The sequence below is a fragment of the Kogia breviceps genome, chromosome 4, assembly GCF_026419965.1.
Source record: "Kogia breviceps isolate mKogBre1 chromosome 4, mKogBre1 haplotype 1, whole genome shotgun sequence".
Classification (NCBI taxonomy): Eukaryota; Metazoa; Chordata; class Mammalia; order Artiodactyla; family Physeteridae; genus Kogia; species Kogia breviceps.
The window spans coordinates 35,247,712-35,255,443 of NC_081313.1; positions in this window are offsets into that span (position 1 = coordinate 35,247,712).

Here is a 7,732-nt window from a genome sequence, read left to right on the forward strand (position 1 = left end):
CAAGGTATAGTCAGGACCCACACCCCTGCGTCAGCAACCCACAAATGGGAGGATAATTACAATCATAAAGTTCTTCCCCAAGGAGTGAGGGGACCGAGCCCCACATCAGGCTCCCCAGCCCAGGGGTTCTGCACTAACAAGTCCCCCAGGAGGTCTAGCTTTGAAAACCAGTGGGGCTTACATTCAGGAGAACCGGATGGCTAAAGAAGCAGATTCTGCTCTTAAAGGGTGCACACAAAATCTCACATGTTCCAAGTCCCCATGCAGAGGCAGTAATCTGAAAGGTGCCTGGGTCAGACCCACTTGCTGATCTTGAAGAGCCTCCCGGAGAGCCAGGAGGCAACAGGGACTACCCCTGTGGATGGAGAGGCTGGTGGCAACCATTTTGGGGAGCTCCACCAGTGCTAGAAGGCACCATTCCGAATCCTCCCTCTAGCCTATTAGCAATATATTCTTTGACATCAATCTTAGCAATATGTTTTTCGATCTACTCCGGCAAGGGAAATAAAAGCAAGGTTAAACAAATGGAACTCTATTAAACCAAAAAGCTTCTGCAAAGTGAAGGAAACTATCAACAAAATGAAAAGGCCACCTATGAATGGGAGACGTTATTTGCAAATGATATATCTGACAAGGGGTTAATATCCAAAAATATACAAAGAACTCATACCACTCAACATCCAAACAACAATCCAATTTAAAATTGGGCAGAGGGTCTGAATAGACTTTTTTCCAAAGATATATAAATGGCCAACAGACACATGAAAAAATGCTCAACATCACTAATCACCAAGGAAATGCAAATCAAAACCAGAGTGAGGGGGCTTCCCTGGTGGCGCAGTGGTTGAGAATCCGCCTGCCGATGCAGGAGACACGGGTTCGTGCCCTGGTCCGGGAAGATCCCACATGCCGCGGAGCAACTGAGCCCGTGAGCCATGGCCGCTGGGCCTGCGCGTCCGGAGCCTGTGCTCCACAACGGGAGAGGCCACAACGGGAGAGGCCACAACAGTGAGAGGCCCGCATACCGCAAAAAAAAAAAAAAAAAAAAAAAACAGAGTGAGATTCCACTCACACATGTCAGAATGGCAATCATCAGAAAGACAAGAAATAAGTGCTGACAAGGATGTGGAAAAAAGGGAACCCTTGTGCACTGTTGGTGAGATTGTATATTAGTGACCACTGTAGAGAACAGTATGGAGGTTCCTCAAAAAAATTAAAAATAGTTACCATCTGATCCAGCAATTTCACTTCTGGGCATTTACCTGAAGAAAACTAAAGATGTAACAAAAGATACAAGCAAAAAGACCGAGAGGAGCTTCAAGATGGCGGAAGAGTAAGACGCGGAGATCTCCTTCCTCCTCACAGAGACATCAGAAATACATCTACACATGGAACTTCTCCTATAGAACACCCACCGAACGCTGGCAGAAGACCTCAGACCTCCCAAAACGCAAGAAACTCCCCACGTACCTGGGTAGGGCAAAAGAAAAAAAGAATAAACAGAGACAAAAGAATAGGGACGGGACCTGCACCAGTGGGAGGGAGCCGTAAAGGAGGAAAGGTTCCCACACACTAGAAGCCCCTTCGCAGGAGGAGACTGTGGGTGGCTGGATGGAAGCTTCAGAACCGTGGAGGAGAGCGCAGCAACAGGGTGCGGAGGGCAAAGCGCAGAGATTCCCGCAGAGGATCTGTGCCGACCAGCACTCACCAGCCCGAGAGGCTTGTCTGCTCACCCGCAGGGGCGGGCGGGGGCCGGGAGCTGAGGCTCGGGCTTCAGTCGGATCCCAGAGAGAGGACTGGGGTTGGCGGCGTCAACACACCTGAAGGGGGCTAGTGCGCCACGGCTAGCCCGGAGGGAGTCCGGTTGAAGTCTGGAGCTGCCGAAGAGGCGAGAGACCTTTTCTTCCCTCTTTGCTTCCTGGGGCGCGAGGAGAGGGGATTAAGCGCGCCACTTAAAGGAGCTCCAGAAACGGGCGCGGAGCTGCCGAAGAGACGAGAGACTTTTTCTTGCCTCTTTGCTTCCTCAGGCGCGAGGAGAGGGGATTAAGGGCACCGCGTAAAGGAGCTCCAGAAACGGCACGGTCAACAGAGACGGGTGTGGGACGCTAAGGTTGCTGCTGCCGCCACCAAGAGGCCTGTATGCGAGCACAGGTCACTCTCCACACCGCCCCTTCCGGGAGCCCGTGCAGCCCGCCAATGCCGGGGTCCCGGGATCCAGGGACAGCTTCCCCGGGAGAACGCGCGGCACGCCTCGGGCCGGTGCAGCGTCACGCCGGCCTCTGCCGCCGCGGGCTCGCCCCGCATCCGTGCCCCTCCCTCACCGCGGCCTGTGCCAGAGCCCCCGAATCAGCTGCTCCTTTAACTCCGTCCTGTCTGAGCGAAGGGCAGATGCCCTTGAAAGACCAACACGCAGAGACGGGGCCAAGTCCAAAGCTGAACCCCAGGAGCTGTGCGAACAAAGAGGAGAGGGGGAGGTCTCTCCCAGCAGCCTCAGAAGCAGCAGATTAAAGCTCCACAATCAATTTGAAGTGCCCTGCATCTGTGGAAAACCTGAATAGACAACGAATCATCCCAAGTTGAGGAGGTGGACTTTGGGAACAAGATATACTATTATTTTCCCCTTTTCTCTTTCTGTGAGTGTGTATGTGTGTGCTGCTGTGTGAGATTTTGTCTGTATAGCTTTGCTTTCACCATTTGTCCTAGGGTTAGACCGACCTGTTTTTCTTTGTTTTTTTTTAATAGAAATTTTTCTTCTTAATAATTATTTTTTATTTTAATAACTATACTTTATCCTACTTTATTTTGTCTTCTCCCTTTCTTTCTTCCTTTCTTCCTTCCTTTCTTCCCTCCTTCCCTTTCTTCCTTCCTTCCTCCCTTCTTTCCTCCCTTCCTTCCTCTCTTCCTTCCTCCCTTTCTTCCTCTCCTCCTTCCTTCCTTCCTTGCTTCCTTCCTTCCTTCATTTCTTCCTTCCTTCATTTCTTCCTTTCTCCCTTCCGTTCTTCCTTCCTCCCTTCCTTTCTTCCTTCCTCCCTTCCCTTCTTCCTTCCTCCCTTCCCTCCCTCCCTCCTTCCATCCTTCCTTTTCTTTCCTTCTATTTTTTCTCCCTTTTATTTTCAGCCGTGTGTATTAAAAGCTCTTGGCGCTCCAGCCAGGTACCAAGGCTGTGTCTCTGTGGTGGGAGAACCAACCTCAGGACACTGGTCCACAAGAGACCTCCCAGCTCCACGCAATATCAAACAGAGAAAATCTCCCAGAGATCTCCATCTCAACACCAAGACCCAGCTTCACCCAAGGACCAGCAACGAACAGTGCTGGACACCCTATCCCCAACAAAGAGCAAGACAGGTCTACAGCACCATCCATTAGCAGAGAGGCTGCCTAAAATCGTAATAAGGCTACCAACATCCCCATACACACCACCAGACGTGGACCTGCCCACCAGAACGACAAGATCCAGCCTCATCCACCAGAACAGAGGCACTAGAACCCCAACCAGGAAACCTCCTCAACCCACTGAACCAACCTTAGCCACTGGGGACAGCCACCAAAAACAACGGGAACTACGAACCTGCAGCCTGCAAAAAGGAGACCCCAAACACAGTAAGATAAGCAAAATGAGAAGACAGAAAAACACACAGCAGATGAAGGAGCAAGATAAAATCACACCAGACCTAACAAATGAAGAGGAAATAGGCAGTCTACCTGAAAAAGAATTCAGAATAATGATAGTAAAGATGATTCAAAATCTTGGAAATAGAATAGACAAATTGCAAGAAACAGTTAACAAGGACCTAGAAGAAATAAAGAGGAAGCAAGCAATGATGAGCAATACAATAAATGAAATGAAAAATACTCTAGATGGGATCAACAGCAGAATAACTGAGGCAGAAGGACGGATAAGTGACCTGGAAGATAAAATAGTGGAAATAACTACTGCAGAGCAGAAGAAAGAAAAAAGAATGAAAAGAACTGAGGACAGTCTCAGAGACCTCTGGGACAACATTAAACGCACCAACATTTGAATTATAGGGGTCCCAGAAGAATAAGAGAAAAAGAAAGGGACTGAGAAAATATTTCAAGAGATTATAGTTGAAAACTTCCCTAATATAGGAAAGGAAATAGTCAATCAAGTCCAGGAAGCACAGAGAGTCCCATACAGGATAAACCCAAGGATAAACATGCCAAGACACATAATAATCAAACTGTCAAAAATTAAATACAAAGAAAACATATAAAAAGCATCAAGGGAAAAACAACAAATAACACACAAGGGAATCCCCATAAGGTTAACATCTGATCTTTCAGCAGAAACTCTACAAGCCAGAAGGGAGTGGCAGGACATATTTAAAGTGATGAAGGAAAAAAACCTACAACCAAGATTACTCTACCCAGCAAGGATCTCATTCAGATTTGATGGAGAAATTAAAACCTTTACAGACAAGCAAAAGCTGAGAGAGTTCAGCACCACCAAACCAGCTATACAACAAATGCTAAAGGAACTTCTCTAGGCAAGAAACACAGGAGAAGGAAAAGACCTACAAGAACAACCCGAAACAATTAAGTAAATGGTAATAGGAACATACATATCGATAATTACCTAAAATGTAAATGGATTAAATACTCCCACCAAAAGACACAGACTGGCTGAATGGATACAAAAACAAGACCCATATATATGCTGTCTACAAGAGACCCACTTCAGACCTAGGGACACATACAGACTGAAAGTAAGGGGATGGAAAAAGATATTGCATGCAAATGGAAATCAGAAGAAAGCTGGAGTAGCAATTCTCATATCAGACAAAATAGACTTTAATATAAAGACTATTACAAGAGACAAAGAAGGACACTACATAATGATCAAGGGATCGATCCATGAAGAAGATATAACAATTGTAAATATTTATGCACCCAACATAGGAGCACCTCAATACATAAGGCAAATACTAACAGCCATAAAAGGGGAAATCGACAGTAACACAATCATAGTAGGGGACTTTAACACCCCACTTTCACCAATGGACAGATCATCCAAAATGAAAATAAATAAGGAAACACAAGCTTTAAATGATACATTACACAAGAGGGACTTAATTGATATTTATAGGACATTCCATCCAAAAACAACAGAATACACATTTTCTCAAGTGCTCATGAAACACTCTCCAGGATCGATCATATATTGGGTCACCAATCTAGCCTTGGCAAATTTAAGAAAATTGAAATCGTATCAAGTATCTTTTCTGACCACAACGCTATGAGACTAGATGTCAATTACAGGAAAAGATCTGTAAAAAATACAAACACATGGAGGCTAAACAATACACTACTTAATAACGAAGTGATCACTGAAGAAATCAAAGAGGAAATAAAAAAAGACTTAGAAACACATGACAATGGAGACACGACAACCCAAAACCTATGGGATACAGCAAAAGCAGTTCTAAGAGGGAAGTTTATAGCAATACAATCATACCTTAAGAAACAGGAAACATCTCAAATAAACAACCTAACTTTGCACTTAAAGCAATTAGTGAAAGAACAAAAAAACCCAAAATTTAGCAGAAGGAAAGAAATCATAAAGATCAAATCAGAAATAAATGAAAAAGAAATGAAGGAAACAATAGCAAAGATCAATAAAACTAAAAGCTGGTTCTTTGAGAAGATAAATAAAATTGATAAACCATTAGCCAGACTCATCAAGAATAAAAGGGAGAAGACTCAAATCAATAGAATTAGAAATGAAAAAGGAGATGTAACAACTGACTCTGCAGAAATACAAAAGATTATTAGAGATTACTACAAGCAACTCTATGCCAATAAAATGGACAACCTGGAAGAAATGGACAAATTCTTAGAAATGCACAAGCTGCTGAGACTGAACCAGGAAGAAATAGAAAATATGAACAGACCAATCACAAGCACTGGAATTGAAACTGTGATTAAAAATCTTCCAACAAACAAAAGCCCAGGACCAGATGGCTTCACAGGCGAATTCTATCAAACATTTAGAGAAGAGCTAACACCTATCCTTCTCAAACTCTTCCAAAAGATAGCAGAGGGAGGAACACTCCCAAACTCATTCTATGAGGCCACCATCACCCTGATACCAAAACCAGACAAAGACGTCACAAAGAAAGAAAACTGCAGGCCAATATCACTGATGAACATAGATGCAAAAATCCTCAACAAAATATTAGCAAACAGAATCCAACAGCACATTAAAAGGATCATACACCATGATCAAGTGGGGTTTATCCCAGGAATGCAAGGATTCTTCAATATATGCAAATCAATCAACGTGATACACCATGTCAACAAATGGAAGGAGAAAAACCATATGATCATCTCAATAGATGCAGAGAAAGCTTTCAACAAAATTCAACACCCATTTATGATAAAAACCCTGCAGAAAGTAGGCATAGAGGGAACTTTCCTCAACATAATAAAGGCCATATATGACAAACCCACAGCCAGCATCGTTCTCAATGGTGAAAAAATGAAACCATTTCCACTAAGATCAGGAACAAGACAAAGTTGCCCACTCTCACCACTTTTATTCAATCTAGTTTTGGAAGTTCTAGCCACAGTAATCAGAGAAAAAAAAAGAAATAAAAGGAATCCAAATAGGAAAAGAAGAAGTAAAGCTGTCACTGTTTGCAGATGACATGATACTATACATAGAGAATCCTAAGGATGCTACCAGAAAACTACTAGAGCTAATCAATGAATGTGGTAAAGTAGCAGGATACAAAATTAATGCACAGAAATCTCTGGCATTCTTATACACTAATGATGAACAATCTGAGAGTGAAATTGAGAAAACACTCCCATTTACCATTGCAACAAAAAGAATAAAATATCTAGGAATAAACCTACCTAAGGAGACAAAAGACTTGTATGCAGAAAACTATAAGACACTGATGAAAGAAATTAAAGATGATACAAATAGGTGGAGAAATATACCATGTTCTTGGATTGGAAGAATCAACATTGTGAAAATGACTCTACTACCCAAAGCAATCTACAGATTCAATGCAATCCCTATCAAATTACCACTGGCATTTTTTACAGAACTAGAACAAAAAATTTCACAATTTGTATGGAAACACAAAAGACCCCGAATAGCCAAAGCAATCTTGAGAACGAAAAATGGAGCTGGAGGAATCAGGCTCCCTGACTTCAGACTATACTACAAGTCTACAGTAATCAAGACAGTATGGTACTGGCACAAAAACAGAAATATAGATCCATGGAACAGGATAGAAAGTCCAGAGATAAACCCACACACATATGGTCACCTTATCTTTGATAAAGGAGGGAAGGATATACAGTGGAGAAAAGACAGCCTCTTCAATAAGTGGTGCTGGGAAAACTGGACAGCTACCTGTAAAAGTATGAAATTAGAACACTCCCTAACACCACACACAAAAATAAACTCAAAATGGGTTAAAGACCTAAATGTAAGGCCAGACACTATCAAACTCTTAGAGGAAAACATAGGCAGAACACTCTATGACATAAATCACAGCAAGATCCTTTTTGACCCATCTCCTAGAGTAATGGAAATAAAAACAAAAATAAACAAATGGGATCTAATAAAACTTAAAAGCTTTTGCACAGCAAAGGATACCATAAACAAGACCAAAAGACAACCCTCAGAATGGGAGAAAATATTTGCAAATGAAGCAACTGACAAAGGATTAATATCCAAAATTTATAAGCAACTCAT